This window comes from Triticum aestivum, chromosome 4A (genome assembly GCF_018294505.1).
Source record: "Triticum aestivum cultivar Chinese Spring chromosome 4A, IWGSC CS RefSeq v2.1, whole genome shotgun sequence".
NCBI lineage: Eukaryota > Viridiplantae > Streptophyta > Magnoliopsida > Poales > Poaceae > Triticum > Triticum aestivum.
Window position 1 is genome coordinate 220,300,719 of NC_057803.1, and position 20,412 is coordinate 220,321,130.

A 20,412-nucleotide genomic window follows, 5' to 3' on the forward strand; every position below is an offset into this window, starting at 1 on the left:
TCATGTGCCTCTTGCAAAATCAACTTCCTGATCTCCGGGTCATTTGGCACATAAACACGGTCCTCAAACCATAGGGTATCGTGCTCATCCTCACGAAATCCCTTTGCGTTTCCTTCGCTCAATTTCTCTTTTATAGCAGCAATCTCCTTGTCAGATTTTTGGGCTTCTCTGATCTTATCCATCAATGTTGACTGAATCTCCAATGCTGCTAGATAGCCTCTCGGAACTATTTCCAAACATAGCTCACGAAGGTTTTCTGCTAACTCCTTGGGTATTTTCCCCGTCACTAGGGTGTTGACATGGCTCTTACGGCTCAATGCGTTAGCTACTACATTAGCTTTTCCGGGATGGTAATGCAATCTCATATCATAATCCTTGATGAGCTCCAACCATCTCCTTTGTCTAAGGTTCAACTCCTTCTGCGTGAAAATATACTTCAAACTCTTGTGATCCATGTACACCTCACAATGATTTCCAATGAGGAAATGTCTCCACGTTTTCAATGCATGCACTACGGCTGCTAACTCCAAATCATGTGTGGCATAATTCAACTCATGAGGCTTTAGTTGTCATGAAGCATACGAAACAACTCTTCCTTCCTGCATAAGCACTGCTCCAAGTCCTCAACGTGAAGCGTCGCAATACACCTCATAATCCTTGGTCTGATCTGGCAAAATCAATACTGGTGAGGTGACCAAACGTTTCTTCAACTCCTGGAAACTAGCCTCACACTCCTCAGTCCATTTGAACTTAGTATCCTTCTTCAACAACTCCGTAGGCTTCATAATCTTTGAGAAATTCTCAATAAACCTCCAGTAGTATCCTGCGAGTCCAAGAAAACTCCGGATCTCTCCAACTGTTGTTGGTGCTTCCCATTCGGTTACGGTCTCAACCTTAGTGGGGTCAACTGCTATACCTTCTCCGGATATAACGTGTCCGAGGAATCCAACTTCCTTCAACCAAAACTCACATTTGCTGAATTTGGCGTATAATTGATGTTCCCTTAGTTTCTCCAAAACCAAACGCAAACGTTCCTTATGCTCCTCTTCATTCTTTGAATAAACCAGGATGTCATCAATGAACACTACGACGAACTTATCCAGAAACTCCATAAACACTTTTTTCATCAGGTTCATAAAATAGGCAGGTGCGTTAGTCAATCCAAATGACATAACGGTATACTCATACAGTCCATATCTTGTGGTGAATGCTATCTTAGGTATATCCTGTTCTCGAATCTTCAATTGATGGTACCCTGATCGCAAATCGATCTTGGAAAACACTTTATCTCCTTGCAACTGATCAAACAGATCGTTGATCATTGGCAGTGGGTACTTATTTTTGATTGTTACTTCATTCAATCCCCGATAATCTACAACCATCCTTAATGATCCATCCTTCTTTTCCACTAGAAGTACAGGTGATCCCCAAGGAGAAGAACTTGGGCGAATTTAACCTTTATCCAATAACTCCTTAATCTGATTCTTAATTTCCACCAAATCCTTTGCTGGCATCCGGTACGGTCGCTTCGATGGGCCTGTACCTGGCAATAACTCAATCAAAAACTCAATGTCTCTATCCGGTGGCATGCCTGGTAATTCCTCAGGAAATACATTAGGAAAATCCTTCACCACTGGTACTTCCTCTTGCACAACTCCTATTAGGCAGTTTACTTGTGTCCTATTTGGCACATGTCGGGATACATACTTGATCCTTCTACCTTCTGGTGTGGTAAGCAAAATTGTCTTACTGGCGCAATCGATGTTTCCTCCATACATCGACAACCAATCCATGCCTAATATCACATCCAATCCTTGAGATTCCAATACTATTAGGTCTGAGGGAAACACATAGTTACCAATCCTTAACGGTAACCGATCACACCATCGTCTAGACATAAACTCCACTCCTGGTGAGCTTACTAACATGGGTGTCCTAAGGGCTTGGGTTGGCAGGTTATATTTATCCACAGATCCCCTTGATATGTATGAATGCGATGCACCAGTATCAAAAAGAACGAGTGCGGTAAATGACTTAACCAGAAACTTACCAATTACTGCATCAGGCTGATCTTCAACCTCCTCCACATTAATGTGGTTCACCTGTCCCTTATTGAAAGGGTTCGGCTTCTTCCCAGAGCTTCCATTGCCATTTCCATTCTGGCCTTCAGGACATTCATTGGCATAATGTCCGGTCTTCGAACACTTGAAACAGGTGACTTGGCTCAGATCTCTCTTAGTTGGGGTTGATGAGGTGGTCCGGTTCTGGTTGTTGCTTCCTCCATTCCCATTACCATTCTTGTAGCCATTATGGTTGTGCGAACTACCTCCTCCATGGGTGTGCTGAAACTGAAATCCCGGTTTTGGGGTAAAACGGGGCTTCTGCTGGGCTCCAGAGTTATACTTCCCCTGTCCATACTTCCTCTTACGGTTTTCAATCTGCTATTGCTTTCCTTCAATCATGATGGCACGATCTACCAACTCCTGGTAGTTGTTGAAACTTGCTACCATCAATTTCATGCTTAGTTCATCATTCAGTCCTTCCAGAAACTTCTCCTGCTTAGCTGCATCCGTAGCAACGTCATCTGGGGCATAACGTGCTAACTTGCTGAAATCGTCAATGTACTGGCCAACTGTCCTTCCTCCTTGGCGTAAGTTGTGAAACTCACGCTTCTTCATGGCCATAGCTCCTGCTGAAACATGGGCAGTGCGGAAAGCTTGCTGAAACTGATCCCATGTGACAGTGTCAACTGGGTAAGTGGCTGTGAAATTCTCCCACCATGCTGCCGCGGGTCCGTCAAGCTGGTGAGCGGCAAACTTCACTTTCTCAACATCTGTGCATCCTGCAGTGGTCAACTCCCTTTCTATCTTGCAGAGCCAATCGTCTGCTACTATCGGCTCGGTGCTACTGGAAAACACCGGCGGATTCAGCCTAAGGAAACGGGCTAAGTGGTCAACAGGTGGTGGTGGTGGTGGTGGGTTGTTGTTGTTCTGCTGGTTCTGGACTAACATCTGCATCAATTGATTCTTTTGCTGGATCAACTGAGTGAGTTCCGGTGGGAATCCATTGTCACGTCTCGGAGGCATCTGAGGGTTTAGAAAAGATGAGAATTAAGAATAGAGTGAGGTCTAAAGGGAAAACACTACCCATATGCACATGAGGCAAAAGCACACAATTCACTCCAATCAATCAAACAAGGGCTTACAATCGGTCTAAAACTATCGCAAAAGTGCTCGAACTATAATGTTTACATGGGGGAATACTACTACTATCTGGTGGTCATCTAGAAATTTGAACTGATGGAAGACTCCATGATATCTGCTCCAGCTTCGTCTTCAAAGTCGGGTTCACTTGGATCCGAATCGGTGTCGTCGATGATGATGTAGTTGTCCGGACATGCGACGTACTCGTCTTCCTCTATGGATGCTAACTTCCTCTTGAGTTCTTCAATCTCCTGCTTAAGATCGCCATTGTGCCTTGATAGAGCTACGATCTCGTCCATGTAGTCCTTGCATGTAGACTTCAGTTCTCCTTCTAGCTTGATGATCCTTGCCTTAGCATTCTTCAACTCTATCATATCATTGCACATCTGGTTCTCGTGGCGTCGAATGTGCTGGTTTAACTCCTGGATGAAAGATGCAATGGATCTATCCTTCTTGGTGCTGACTAACTCCCATTGTTCATCTCGGCGTCCGCAAATCTGGTAGACAGTGTCCTTGAGGTCTTCTTGGTAAACTTCTCCAATGTGTCCTATGGTGATATGAGCTGCCATGCTCTTTCCCAGACTCCAGGTTGGTGCATTGAAAACACTATCTATAGGCTTCGTGATTGGCGCAAATGTTCTTCCCAGAACATGAGCTTGAATCTTCCAGCGATCCTCTTCAGGCAGAGTGGCGTTGAAGGTTCCCGTGAAGCTTGGTAATCCAATGTTCAGGTACTTGGTGACTTCCTTCAGGTGAAATCCAAATGGTGTGCCTTCGTCTGGTTGAGCGTACTTAATCTTCGCGTTCGTCATCCTAACAGGGTAGAAAAGATGAGGAGTTAGAAAATGAGAAGAGAATGGTGATCTATGGATTTAACTTAGTGGTCGTGTCCTACAGTCAGCGTGTGCTCTGATACCATCTCTGTAGCGACCCGACCCGAATGGATCAAGTGCTCTGTGCTTAGGTGTCATCCCTGGATCAGTAATGCTGACACCACACAGTACATCGAAGGATTTATAGCAGAGTGGCAATCACACCTTTATTACATCGTTGTCTCAAAGAGAACTTATTACAATAAATATGGCTTAAGGCCATCTAGTGTCGATAACAGCGGAAGACTTGGAAGATAAATGGGTCCATCAACTCCAGCGGCATCACTGAGTATAGGGCCATGACCTAAAAACACCTTACTCGTCGTCTGAAAAGTCTGCAACATGAGAAGTTGCAGCCCGAAAACGGGTCAGCACATGGAATATGCTGGCAATGTAACACATAGAGAGTAATGGAATGAAACAGCTATACTATATGCATATATGGCTGGTGGAAAGCTCTATGGTTACAGTTTTGCGTAAAGCCAGTTTTTCCCTACTGCAAAGGAATAAATTTATTTAACTATCATGGTGGTTGTTAAACATCGAGAATGGTTGACAGCATTCCGATCCCAATTAAGTGAACAATTAAAACCCAACAACATTAAATTAGAAGTAACATGTTGAGATTCACATGATATTCAAGTACTAGATACTCAAGTTGTCCATAACCGGGGACACGGCTAATCATGATTAGTTTGTACACTCTGCAGAGGTTTGCGCACTTTTCCCCACATGACTCGATCGCCTCCGTTTATTTTCTCGCACTACATGGTGTTTGATAAACGGATGACCGAGACATAGTCTTTCAGAAGCGCTAGCACCTTACAAGTGGGGTAGACCGTACCACCTACAACCCCTACATCTGCTAGTCCACCCCGTAAGAGTTCGCACAACTTAGTCAACTATGCCAGAGCCCATAGTAGCATGTGGCTGCACACGGAAGTTACTAGCATGAATGATCTTATGATCCCTTTGAGCCTGGGTGGCGGTCCAAAATAAAACAGGCAAGTCCTGATAGACATCAGGTGCCTCAATCCACCCAGATGTGTGTTTAAGTTGCTACCTTAGATAAACCATTAAAATTATCAACTCACATCTGTCATGGATATCACTCACCCAATCCACGTCTACTAGCATAGCATGGCATAATAAGCAAACGTAGAAGTAACTCCCAAAGGTTTCATAATAATACAGGTGATAGGTACTACCTCATCTACTTCCCATCCCACAGTTTAATTAGATCCTAATCATGCAATGTGTGAGGATTGATCTAATGCAATAAAACATGGGTTGTAGAAAAGGTATGATCAAAGTGTTACTTGCCTTGCTGATGATCCGCGAGACCTAGGGTTTCGAAGTAACAAGCGGCGCAATCCAGGTGATCTATCGCAGACAAACAACAAGCACACAATAAGTACTCATCTAATGTACAGGTAAAACTCAAACAAGAGAACGAACCAGAAAGTTCAACTTAAGAACTCCGGTTGCAAAGAAAGAAAGAACCGAACAGACGACGGAAAAACAAACGGCGGAAGAAAACAACTCGGTTCTAGCAAGTTGAAACTAGGTCAAATTTTACCGGGCAAAAACTTGTTTAAGTTGATTAGACGAAACGGCGGTTTCGAAATGAAACTCCAGGTGCTTGAATCACCTGATTCCGATAAACGAGCGAGAAGAAAAACTAGAACTAAGATCGGATCTGAGATCGCGATCGCGGAATAAATCCGACGAAAAGAAAGAGACAAACGGTTAAACGAACGGACGTTCTTAACTGGGAAACAATCGGTGATCACGTTCGTTGAGACGAACAGTCCGAAAGAAGAACGAAAACCGATCTAGGGTCTTCGGAAAAGAAACCGAAAAAGAAACGGAAAACCGATCTAGAGACCGGAACGATTTAGAAAAGAATCGGAAAGAAAACGAATCGGAAGAGAAGAAAAGAATCGGAACGGTTTATAAGAAAAACCGAACCGAGGTGATAGGAGAGACGCGGCGCGGCTACCTCGTTGAGGTTCCGGCGAGGGGCTCCGGCGAACAGCAGCGTTGGGCGGCGGCGGCGATGCACAAGGGCGGCGGCGTTGGGCGCGGGGCGGCGGCGGCGGTGGTGAGGGGCGCGGGGTGGGGCGCGGCTATAGGAGGCGCGGGGTGGTGTGGGGCTTGGGGTTTGATTTGATGTTTTGGAGGGGGGGTGTGGGGGTATTTATATTGGTGAGGGGAGGGAGTTTCTTGGGGTAGGGGACAAGAAATAGAGTACGAAAAGGAAAACGAAACAAAGGAAAGAGGGGGGGCTACGGTGGCCATAGTCCCGCTGGGACTCGGCTCGAGCGAGAGGTGACGGCCTGGGGCGCTGGCGCCTGGCGCCTGGCGCGCGCGGGGCTGGGGTCTGGCCGGCCGGCCTGCTGGCTGGGCCTTGGCCCAAGGCGCTGCGGTTTTTTTAATCGGTTTCACGCGCAGAAAAACACAGAAAATAAAATCTAAACGAGCTCCAAAACTCCTAAAGTAAATTTTCCCCGACTCCTAAAATGAGTCGAACAAAATGAACTTTTCTCTGGGCCTAAAATGCAATTTTTTAAAACGCACATTTTTCCTTATCCAATTAAAAAGCAAACAAAACTCCGGCAAAACCAAAATTTGATTTATTCATTAAATCTTCATTTTTCCTAAATTTGGGAAAGTCATATTATTCCCTCTCTCATTATTTTTGATATTGGAAAAATAATTGAAGATGAAATAAAATAAATCAAATGATCCTCTTTTTCAAAATTTGAGAAAACTAAAATATGAAAATAACGAAATCTCCAACTCTCTCCGAGGGTCCTTGAGTTGCGTGAAATTTCTAGGATCGGGCAAAATGCAAGAAAATATGATATGCATGATGATCTATGTATAACATTCCAAATTGAAAATTTGGGATGTTACAGCATTAAAAATGAAGATCCGTTGAGAAGATGACGTCATGATAGTTTTTTGTGTTTTCAAAAAAATGACATCATGGCGGGTTAAAAAATTTCTACGAAGACAAGAAGACGGATTTTTCTAAGTATTGAAGATTGACAAAGAACAAAGTTCAAAGTCAACCTGGGGCCTACGTTGAGGATATAGCTATCAGTTATGACCTGCCCAGGAGGGGTCGGGTCAGTCCCAATGACGGGTCACAAAGGAAGTCCAGAAAACAATCAAGACGATAGTTTATTAAAGCTTATAGAAGGCCTAAGCCCAGAGGCGGCTTAAGGCCCAATATTGTAAACCACCGTATGTAAGTAAAGACTTGTAGATAAAGACATGTAAAAGAAGTCACTGAGCTAGACACGCTTTATGAGCCAGCCGAGACTCTGTAGGCCGCCAGGCGTCAACCCTTGTATATAAGGGGACGACCGGTGGCGTCTTAGGGCAAGAAACAAGAGATTGGTAACCAAGCCGGCGAACTAGCCTCCTGGTGATCGAAACCCCAACAATATCAACACAACTAGACGTAGGCTTTTACCTTCATCACAAGGGGCCGAACTAGTATAAAACCTCTCTTGTCCTTTGTCCCAATTAAACCCTTTAACCTTCCTAGTTGCGTCGGCCCTACAACTAAGTCCTTTTGCTAGGACATCTGCCATGACGATTCCACAACAATAACCCATACGGAGGTCAAGCTTGGAGAATACTTTAGCACCTTTAAGTTGCTCGAATAGCTCATTGATGTTGGGAAGTGGATACTTGTTCTTTATTGTCTTCTTGTTCAATGGACGGTAGTTGACACAAAGTCGGTCAGTGGCCTCCTTCTTCTGGACAAAAAGAACACCACAACCCCATGGAGATGACCTTAGTCTGATCAAACCCAGATGCTCATGTTCATCGAGTTATTTCTTCAATTCCTTCAACTCCTTTGGTCCAAGCTTGTATGGACGCTTGCAAACATGTTCAGTGCCAGGCTCAAGGTCGATAACGAATTCAACTGGCCAGCAAGGAGGCCTTCCCGGAAGCTCTTCTGGAAAGACGTCTTGGTACAAACAAATGACTGGAATCTGAGAGATTGCATCCAACTCGCCTTTCTGATTGAGAGAAAACAGTCGAATGGTTTCATCCCGTAGATGATCACATCCTTGGAAGAGTGTGTCAACATAACCTCCTTGGCAGCACAATCAAGTTGAGCCTTGTGCTTAGAAAGCCAATCCATACCAAGAATTAGATCAATATCCGAGTCACCAAGAACAATTGGAGAAGACAGAAATTTATAGTTGCCCATCTTGATACCGACATTCAGAGCCATCATGCTAGAGCTCAAACGCTTAGCCAGAGAAACAATTTCAATGCTTTAGGTAATGCCTCAGTGTCAAAATTGTTCTTTGATGTAAATGGATATGACATGAAAGAATGCGATGCACTAGAATCAAATAAGACTTTTGCAGGAATATCATTAACTGGAAGATTACCCATGATCACTTGAGAAGAATCCTCTGCTTGAGCTGCATTCACCATGTTTACCCTTGCAGACTTGGGATTATGCTTGACCACTGCATTGCTAGAAGATCTCACATGAGGAGGAAGCGGAAGGCGCATTTGGTTGAAGCACTTGTTTACATAGTGACCTTTCTGCTGACACTTGTCGCAAGTCACCTCTAAGAGTGCACGATGATCAGGAGCACTTGACCTTCGAGCTTGAGTCAGAGACTTGTTTTGATAGCCTGGGTTGGGTGGGTGGGAAGATCCATGACCACCTTTGTTCTTCTATTGGTAGGCTGACGAAACGGAGGAGGAGGAAGCTAGAACTTCTGTTGCTTAGCTGCCACTTGTGAGGAAGAAGAAGACCGAACTACATCCCTTATTCTCTTCTTAGAAGCTTCACACTTCAGCTAAGCACCTTCTTGCTTGAGGGCCATGCTATAGAATTTATCTTCTCTGAGGCTAGCTCTGAATTGCTAGATCGTTCTCTCTTCATCAGGAACGTCTTGTTTAGCGAAGCGAGCAAGTTTCTGAAACTAGATATTGTATTGGTACACGGAGATGCTGCCTTGCTTCAGATTGCGGAACTCCTCACGCTTGCTCTCAGCAACACTTGTTGGAATATGATGAGCTTTGAAGTCTCGACAGAAATCATCCCAGGTAATCACGCGACCTCCTCTGGAATCTCTGTATTGTTGAAACCAATCAGCAGCTTGGTCCTTGAGTTGAAACGAAGAAAACTTGACAAGGTCCTCAGGCATGACATTGCTACATTCAAAATGCTTGCAGATGTCCACGAGCCAATCGTCGGTGTCTGTGGCCTCGACACAGTTGCTGAAAGACTTCAGCTGATTTGCGAGGAACTGGTTGAGGGTAGCAAACTGAGGCTGATTGTTGAAATTCCCTTGGCCTTGATTTCCTTGGTTGCCTTGGCCTTGGTTGCGCTCTTGCAAGAGTGGCAAAAGCATCTATGTGTTAGCGTTGGTGGCTGCCATGAAAGCTTGCCATGCCTCCGGAGGTGGAGGTGGTGGCGGAGGGTTCGCCTGACTCCCATCATTGTGTTCCGGATTCAGACACGTTAGACGAGCCATCCTGAAGAGGGTGACATCCTTTAGAATCATGATAGATAGATAGACAAGCTGAATCAAGGATAGAAATTGCAACATATAGCCTTCACAATAAACATTCGAACAAGGATTAAACGAATGAATTCCAAAGTTAACATCACATGTCCATTAAGGTGAGAAGCCACTTAGATAAAGGTTGATGAATGAAATAACAAGGTATGGCTAGAACAAATAAATGGCAAGGATCGCCCAATCACAAACCAAATATTTGTAGGAACAAAACTAGAGCTACTTGAATTCCCACCTATAAACTCTCGAAACTTTCTGGTTATGCAATCTGGTATTGGGGATACAGGGGAAGCATAATATATCACCCAAACTAACAATCCCTACATCCAGCTATATCCATCCGTCAACACATAACCAACAAACCTTCGAATATCGTGTACCTCAACCTTCGAAAAGCATCCATCATATGAGTTATGGCAATACTCCCAAACTCCTGCCCTAGTACTGGGTGGCATCGAGGTTATCTCACCAATAACTGCATAAAAGAGATTTTCAATGTCGGCAAACTCAGGTATTCCAGAACTACAATGATAAAATTGTGACGACAACACCTCGAAGCTCAACTACCCAGGACATGGCCACAACCCCTAAATGTCAGGAGGCACCAAGAACAATGTTCTCGTCACAAGAATATCGGAATGATTCCAAGATACCCGTGTGATCCTAAATTCTTTTCGCGAAATTTGAGGAGAGGAAAGTCAAAACATCTACGTCAGGAGACCTCACTAGAGCAACGAAGGGACTGCGGAGTAAAAAGAATCCTACTCTCCGACATATATCATCCTAAGACTCAAAACATTTTTCTAGACTCAACAACGTCAGCGATTCGATCAAGCAGGGGGCTCCTAAGTCGGGAATGGCTATGATTACCAACTTGTCACGCGCCACGATGCGGCTATATCTCCCACGTGTCAAGGCACGACTTAGAGGCATAACCGCATGGTGGTTTTGTCACAAGAGGGGTAATCTTCACACAATCCCATGTACTGAATAGGAAAGGGATAAAGAGTTGGCTTACAATCACCACTTCACACAAATAACAAGTTAAACATACATCATCCAGAGTACAATCAAGGTATGACTACGGAACCAAAATAAAGGAAGACAACCCCAAATGCTAGATCCTGGATCGTCCCAACTAGGCTCCACTATTGATCATCACGAAATGAAACATAGTAATGACGAAGGTCCTCGTCAAACTCCCACTTCAGTTTGATAGCATCACCTGCACTAGTTTCATCGGCACCTGCAACTGTTTGGAAGTATCCGTGAGTCACCAGGACTCAGCAATCTCACACCGGTGAGATCAAGACTATTTAAGCTTATGGGTAGGATGAGGTAATGAGGTGGAGCTGCAGCAAGCGCTTAGCACATATGGTGGTAACATACGCAAATAAGTGTAAGATGAGAAGCTACGCAATGGTCGAAAAGCTATAAGTGATCAAGAAGTGATCCTGAGACTACTTACGTTCAAACATAACCCAATGTTGTGTTCACTTCCCGGACTCCGCCGAAAAGAGACCATCACGGCTACGCATGTAGTTGATTCATTTTAATTAAGTCAAGTGTCAAGTTCTCTACAACCGCATATTAACAAATTCCCATTTGCCACATAACCGCGGGCATGGCTCTCGAAAGTTTATACCCTGTAGGGGTGTCCCAACTTAGCCCATCACAAGCTCTCATAGTCAACGAAGGATATTCCTTCTCCCAAAAAGACCCGGTCAGTCTCGGAATCCCGGTTACAAGAAATTTCAAAAATGGTAAAACAAGACCACCAAAGCCGCCTGATGTGCCGACAAATCCCGATAGGAGTCGCACGTATCTCATTCAAAGGGCACACCGGATGGGACAAGCTACGAGTAAAACCAGCCCTCAAGTTTCCCCAAGGAGGCCCTGCAGGCTGCCCGTTTCGGACCAACACTCAGAGGAGCACTGGCCTGGGGGGGTTAAAATAAAGATGACCCTCGGGTCTGCAGGACCCAAGGTAAAGTATAAGTTGTTAGGCAAATGTAAAACCAAGGGTGGGCCTTGCTAGAGGAGTTTTATTCAAGGCGAATTGTCAAGGGGGTCCCATAACCCCAACCGTGTAAGGAATGCAAAATCAAGGAAAATAACACCGGTATGACAGAAACTAAGGCGGAAAGAGTGGATCAAAAAACCAGGCATAAGGCCGAGCCTTCCACCCTTTACCAAGTATATAGATGGATTAATTAAAATAAGAGATATGGTGATATGCCAACATATCCATGTTCCAACATGGAACAAACTTCAGCTTCACCTGCAACTAACAACGGTATAAGAGGGGCTGAGCAAAACCGGTAACATAGCCAAACAACGGTTTGCTAAGAAGGTGGGTTAGAGGCTTGACATGGCAATATGGGAGGCATGATATAACAAGTGGTAGGTAGCGTGACATAGCGATAGAACGAACAACTAGCAAGCAAAGATAGAAGTGATATCGAGGGCATGGTCATCTTGTCTGCAATGTTCTCTAAGTTGTCGAAAGCTTGATCCTCGTTAGCGTACTCAACAGTTTCCTCATTCACTTACTCGTCTCCCGGCTCTACCCAAAGCAAGAACACAAGCAATGGAACAACAATCAATCGCGGTGCAATGCACAAGCAACATGATTCAATACATGGCATGATATGTAAGATATGATATGCAATGCAATTGCGTGCTCCAGAAGGGAAGGAATGATCAAGGCATCAACTTGGTAAACCAAGTATGCTGCTGGAAAGATGAGGTAATTTCGGTCAAAATCGACATAAGGATCACCGGAAACGGATGCACGGTTTGCAAATGACAAGCAATACAGGGATGATGCAAATCTGCGATTAACATCATGATAGCACTTAGAATGCAACAAGAAAATAAGCTACTACACTCCAACATAGCAACAAAGCATATGGCAGTGATGCACAAGAGATGCTTCACAAAACTTGAACACTGAGCTATGGCTAAATCACAATAGAAGAGGCTCAAACAAGCATGGCAAAAGTGCAAAAGATATCAACTTCACAGACTTGGTGAAAATACTAACATGGCATAAACAACATCTGGAAGCAAAGTTTAGAGCAAGCAAACAACATGCTACAGGATCATAACATAAAAAACAAAGGCATGGAAAACTAGTACTAAACACATAGAAGAAAACTCACTTAGAAGAACAACATGAGACAAAAAGGAATGGAAAATAATGTAGCACCCATGCAAACATGGCAAATTATGTTAACAGTTTCAGACTTAGAAGAAAAATAGAGCATGGCCGAATCAGATTCATGATAGCAACTTTGCAAGCTCATGCCACTCGGCGCAAAGCATTACATGACATAGCAAGGTAACCAACAGTAAAAAGACATGATAAAGATTCTAAGAATGGCAAGATAAAGTTCACAGGGTACATGCATCACTAACAAAACACATGGAAATATTGATTAACATGTTAACAGTCTGCAAGGAATAATATTTAGCAAAAGTAGAGCATGGTAATGACATACTAGTTTACTCCATAATTGCAACCAAACGCATGAATGGATAGAGCATAACCATATGTTCATAACATCCTTACTGAAGTATCTCAAAATAAGAATGGATCTCGTGGTAGCAACCAGTTTACATGGCATCAAAATAACATCAGGAAAAGGACTTGGCAAAATCCTAAGTGCATGAAAACAACAACATCACGTAGCCTACTTTCCATGCTTGTGACAGTCACCACATAGATCACAAAAATACAATAATTGCACCCCTGTATATACGGCATGTTGGAGCTAAAAACACATGTAGACATCATGCTCATAGGATGCACACGCAAAATGCAATGAAAAAGACAAATCATCAAATTCTGTGAACAGACAGCAGTTAACTTTTTATCGCACTTCTGCAATGAGGATAATGGAATCAATATGGACAGTAAGATGCATGCAAATGCTACTAACATAAAGAGCTTAATGAGCCGAACATTTTGATATATCATATGCACGAATCGGAGTCACGATCACCAAGATGTAGCATGTCAAAGAGGGCATCAAAATTACACGGACGATAAGGACTTTGTAGAATTTCGGGGTCAACCTGCTAGATCTAGGGTTCGTGGAACGGAAACCCGAGGATGACCGGGATCTCGCTGGAGATGGAGAAATGCGGTGGCCGAAGGTGATGGAAGGACGATGATGCCGAGGGAGTACCGGCCGGAGCTTGCGTCGGCGAAGGTCGGCGCCGGGCGGCGGCGGGGCGGTGCGGGCGGCGGGAGGCGACCGGGCTGCGGGGCCCCGATCCGGGCCGCATGGATTGGCAACGGCGGGGCGCGGCGATAGGACATGTGGCGGGCTACGACTGGTTGTGGGCGGCGGCGGGATGTGTCCGGTGGCGCGGAGGGGAATTTTTAGGGTTTGGACTGCGGGATTTCGAGGGAGATGCACACATTTATAGGTAGGGGAAGCTAGGAGAGTCCAAATGAGGTGCGGTTTTCGCCCACATGATCGTGATCCAACGACAGAGAAGATGGAGGTGGTTTAGATGGGTTATTGGGCTGTTTTGGAAGGGTGTTGGGCTGCTACTCCAAAGAGGCTTTTGCGGTTACCCGGTTAACTGTTGGGGCATCAAACGACCTCCAAATGGAACGAAATTTGACAGACGCTCTACCGGTGATGCACCAAGGCCACTTGACAAATCTTGGCCCATTCCGAGAACATTTTTCTAGTGCTCATGAAAAGAGACAAGAGGGGTGCACGAGGTGCATGTGGGAGTGTTGGATTGCGAAACGGACAACGGGGAAATGCTCGGATGCATGAGACGAACAGGAATGCAAATGAGATGCACATGATGACATGAGATGAAATGCATTACATGAGAAAAATGCAAAATGAAGACAAAACCCAACCACACAGGGAATATCATATCACATAGCCGAAAATGGCAAGAGTCGGAGTTACAAATATGGAAAGTTACATCCAGGGTGTTACAACATACCACCACTAGAAGAGGATCTCGTCCCAAAATTTAGGACTGAAAGAACTCCGGATATTCGGAACATAGGTGATCCTCGTGTTCCCAGGTGGCCTCTCAGCCGAAATGATGTGACCACTTCACTTTCAAGAATTTGATTGACTTGTTGCGAGTCTTGCGCTCGGTTTCATCAAGAATAGCAACAGGATGCTCACGATAAGACAGATCTTCTTGGAGGTCAATCTCTTCGAAGTTGATAGTGCTCTTAGGCATCTTGAAGCAGTTGCGAAGCTGTGACACGTGAAACACATCATGCACATTTGCGAAGTTGGACGGAAGCTCAAGTTTTTTTGATAGAAAGACTGTAAGGGAACCCTCTACAGTATAATTGGTGCAACAAACCCAAATTTCAAGTACCATGCCTTGAACCTGGGTGGGTGGGAAGGCATCATATGGAAGCTCAAGTTGATTGGAAAGGTCGCCTCTTTTGCCAATGATCTTTAAAGGACCCACATATCTAGGGGCAAGCTTCTCTTTGATACCGAAGCGACAAGTGCCTTCCATTGGAAAGACGCGGAGGTAGACATGGTCTCCAATCTCAAAGCCAAGTCACGGTGCTTGTTATCATAGTAACTCTTCTGGCGCGATTGCACGGCTTGGAGATTTTCGCGAATGACTATACACATTTCTTCAGCTTCTGTGATCAAGTCGTTGCCAGGAAGTTGGCGTTCACCAGTCTCTGACCAATTTAGAGGAGTACGACACTTCCTGCCATAGAGAATCTCGAATGGGGCCTTGCCCGAACTTGCTTGGAAGATGTTGTTGTAGGAGAACTCAACATAAGGAAGGCAATCTTCCCACTTACCGAAAGAGATGACACAAGCCCTGAGCATATCTTCAAGGATTTGATTTACTCGCTCAACTTGGCCACTTGTTTGAGGATGGAAAGTTGTGCTGAAGCGAATGTTGGTGCCCATGGCCTTCTAGAAGGGGTCCCAGAACTTAGAAGTGAAAATGCTTCCGCGGTCTGATGATATCAATTGCGGAATACCGTGCAAAGAGACAATCCTGGAGGTGTACTGCTCTGCCAACTGAGCTTCTGTGATAGATTTTCTTTGATTGGAAGTAAATGAGCCACTTTTGTAAGCTTGTAAATGACAACGATAATAGCATCATTCCCATGCGTGGACCTAGGAAATCCAGTAACGAAGTCCATTTCGATATGGTCAAACTTCCATTCTGGAATATCAAGAGGTTGGAGGAGACCAGCTGGTCATTGGTGTCCTGCTTTCACCCTTCAGCAGACATCACATTCATTCACGAATTGAGCAATCTCTTGCTTCATTCGAGTCCACCAATATGATTGCTTGAGGTCATGGTACATCTTCGAATTGCCAGGATGAATGGATAGAAGAGAATTGTGCTCTTCGTTCATTATGACGTTCCTTAGAACACCTTTAGGAACCACAATCCGGTCCTCAAAGAATAAAGTGTCTTGTATTTAGGTTGGCTCTTGGCAATACCATGTTTCACCTTCTTCACCATGGTATCAAGGAGTTGTGCCTCACGAATTTGGTCTTCCAAAGTAGGAGTGACTTGAAGGTTGGCATGAAAACCTTGAGGAACAACTTGGAGGTTGAGCTTGCGGAAAGCTTCACAAAGATCCAGTTGGAATGGCTTGAGAATTAAGCTGTTCTAATAAGCCTTCCTGCTCAAGGCATTTGCAATGACATTGGCCTTGCTGGAGTATATTCAATACTCAGATTGTACTCTTGAATCATCTCGACCCATAGAGTTTTCCTGAGGTTGAGGTTGGGTTGAGTGATGATATACTTGAGGCTCTTATAATCTGTGAAAATGTCCACTTGCCTTCCCAACAAGAGATGTCTCCACATTATTAATGCATGGACAACTGCCGCCAACTCAAGATTGTGAGTGGGGTAGTTCCTTTCGTTGGGCTTCAACTGACGAGAGGTATAGGCCACAAATTTCTTCTCTTGCATTAACACAGCGCCTAGACCTTGCAAAGAGGCATCACAAAAAACTTCGAATGGCTTGGATTCATCAGGAGGAGTCAAGACAGGAGCTAAGACAAGCTTCTCTTTGAGGGTGTTGAAAGAAACATCACACTCAGGCGTCCAGACATACTTGACATGCTTCTGGAGGAGGTTGGAAAGAGTCTTTGCAATCTTAGAGAAATTCTAAACGAATCTTCGGCAATAGCTCGCAAGTCCAAGAAAACTTCGGAGCTGCTTGACATTCTGAGAAGGTTCCCAGTTCACAATTGTAGAAACCTTCTCGGGATTAACAACAATACCCTTTGCGGAGATGATATGACCAAAGTAAAGAACTTCATCAAGCCAAAACTCACATTTGGAAAACTTCGCATAAAATTGATGCTCGCTGAGCTTGTCGACCACTAATCTCAAATGCTTGGCATGATACTTCTTATTCTTGGAGAAGACAAAGATATCATCGAGATACACCAGGATGAATTCATTTGTGTAAGGGTTGAAGATGAAGTTCATCATGTGAGAGAAAGTTGGAGGAGCATTGACAAGGCCGAAAGACATGACAGTATATTCATAAGAATCATAGCTTTTTTTAATTCTATCTTGGGGATATCTTCTTCACGAATGCGAATCTGATGATAACCCATACGGAGGTCAAGCTTGGAGAATACTTTAGCACCTTTAAGTTGGGAAGTGGATAGTTGTTCTTTATTGTCTTCTTGTTCAATAGATGGTAGTCGACACAAAGTCGGTCCGTGTCATCCTTCTTCTAGACAAAAAGAACACCACAACCCCACGGAGTTGAACTTGGTCTGATCAAACCCAGATGCTCTTGTTCATCGAGCTGTTTCTTCAATTCCTTCAACTCCTTTGCTCCAAGCTTGTATGGACGCTTGCAAATGTGTTCAGTGCTAGGCTCAAGATCGATAACAAATTCAACTGGCCGGTGAGGAGGCATTCCCAAAACCTCTTCTGGAAAGACGTCTTGGTACTAACAAATGACTGGAATCTGAGAGATTGCATCCAACTCGCCTTTCTCATTGAGAGAGAACAGTCGAATGGTTTCATCCTGAGCGGCATAGATGATTACATCCCCGGAAGAGTGTGTCAACATAACCTCCTTGGCAGCACAATCAAGTTGAGCCTTGTGCTTAGAAAGCCAATCCATACCGAGAGTTAGATCAATATCCGAGTCACCAAGAACAATTGGAGAAGACAGAAATTTATAGTTGCCCATCTTAATATGGACATTCAGAAGCATCATGCTAGAGCTCAAACGCTTAGCCGGAGAAACAATTTGAATGCTTTTGGTAATGCCTCCGTGTCAAAATTGTGCTTCGATGCAAATGGATACAACATGAAAGAATGCGATGCACCAGAATCAAATAAGACTTTTGCAGGAATATAATTATCTGGAAGATTACCCATGATCACTTGAGAAGAATCCTCTGCTTGAGCTGCATTCACCATGTTTACCGTTGCAGACTTGGGATTATGCTTGACCACTACATTGCTGGAAGATCTCACAGGAGGAGGAGGCGGATGGCGCCTTTGGTTGAAGCACTTGTTTGCATAGTGACCTTCCTGCTGACACTTATTGCAAGTCACCTCTGAGAGAGGACAATGATAAGGAGCACTTGACCTTGGAGCTTGAGTATGAGACTTGTTCTGATAGCCTAGGTTGGGTGGGTGGGAAGATCCATGGCCACCTTTGTTCTTCTGCTGGTAGGGCTGATGAAACGGGGGAGGAGGAAGCCAGAACTTCTGTTGCTTAGCTGCCACCTGTGAGGAAGAAGAAGATAGAACTGCATCCCTGATTCTCTTCTTAGAAGCCTCACACTTGAGCTGAGCACCTTCTAGCTTGAGGGCCATGTTATAGAATTGATTGAACTTAGTCGGCTCAATGAGAACAAGAGCTAACTGTAGATCTTCTCTGAGGCCACCGCTGAATTGATACATCATGCTCTTTTCATAAGGAATGTCTTGTTTAGCGAAGCGAGCAAGTTTCTGAAAGTTGATATTGTAATTGTACATGGACATGCTGCCTTGCTTGAGATTGCGGAACTCCTCACGCGTACTCTCAGCAACACTTGTTGGAATATGATGAGCTTTGAAGTCTCGATAGAAATCATCCCAGGTAATCACACGACCTCCTTCGGAATCTCTGTATTGTTGAAACCAATCAGCAGCTTGGTCCTTGAGTTGAAACGAATAAACTTGACAATGTCCTCAGGCCTGACATTACTACATTCAAAATGCTTGTAGATGTCCACGAGCCAATTGTCAGCGTCCGTGGTGTTGACACAGTTGCTGAAAGACTTCGGATGATTTGCGAGGAACTGGTTGAGGGTAGCAAACTGAGGCTGATTGTTGAGATTCCCTTGGCCTTGATTTCCTTGGTTTCCTTGGGCTTGGTTGCGCTCTTGCAAGAGTTGCAAAACCATCTAGGTGTTGGCGTTGGTGGCTGCCATGACAGCTTTCCATGCCTCCGGAGGCTGAGGTGGTGGCGGAGGATTCGCCTGACTCCCATCATTGCGTCCTGGATTCAGACGCGTTGGAGGAGCCATCCCGAAGAGGGTGACATCCGTTAGAATCTTGATAGACAGATAGACAAGCTGAATCAATGGATAGAAATTGCAACATATAGCCTTCACAATAAACATTCGAACAAGGATTAAACGAATGAATTCCGAAGTTAACATCACACGTCCATTAAGGTGAGAAGCCACTTAGATAAAGGTTGATGAATGAAATAACAAGGTACAACTGGAACAAATAAATGGTAAGGATCGCCCAATCACAAACCAAATATCTGCGGGAAGAATAACTAGAGCTACTTGAATTCCCACCTATAAACTCCCGAAACTTTCTGGTTATGCAATCTCGTGTTGGGGATACAGGGGAAGCATAATATCTCACCCAAACTAACAATCCCTACATCCAGTTGTATCCATCTGTGAACACATAACCAAGAAACCTTCGGAAATCATGTACCTCAACCTTCGAAAAGCATCCATTATATGAGTTATGGCAATACTCCCGAACTCCCGCCCCGGTACTGGGTGGAGTCGAGTTTATCTCACCAACAACTTCATAAAAGAGATTTTCGATGTCGGTGAACTCAGGTATTCCAGAACTGCAATGATAAAATTGTGACGACAACACCTCGGAGCTCAACTCCCCGGGACACTGCCACAAGCCCTAATTGTCAGGAGGCATGAAGAACAATGTTCTCGTCACAAGAATATCGGAACGATTCCAAGATTCCCGCGTGATCCTAATTTTTTTTGTGAAATTTGAGGAGAGGAAAGTCAAAACATGTACTTCAGGAGACCTCACCAGAGTGACAAAGGGACTGAGGAGTAAAAAGAATCCTACTCTATGATATATATAATCTGAAGACTCAAAACATTTTTTATAGACTCAACAATGTCAGCGATTCGATCAAGCAGGGGGCTGCTAAGTCGGGGATGGCTCTGATTACCAACTTGTAACGCCGATGATGCGGCTATATCTCCCAGGTGTCGAGGCACGACTTAGAGGCATAACCGCATGGTGGTTTTGTCGCAAGAGGGATAATCTTCACACAATCCCATGTACTGAATAAGAAAGGGATAAAGAGTTGGCGTACAATCGCCAATTCACAGAAATAACAAGTTAAACATACATCATCCATAGTACAATCAAGGTCCGACTACGAAACCAAAATAAAGGAAGACAACCCCAAATGTTAGATCCCCGATCGTCCCAACTGGGCTCCACTACTGATCATCCGGAAATGAAACATAGTAACGACCAAGGTCCT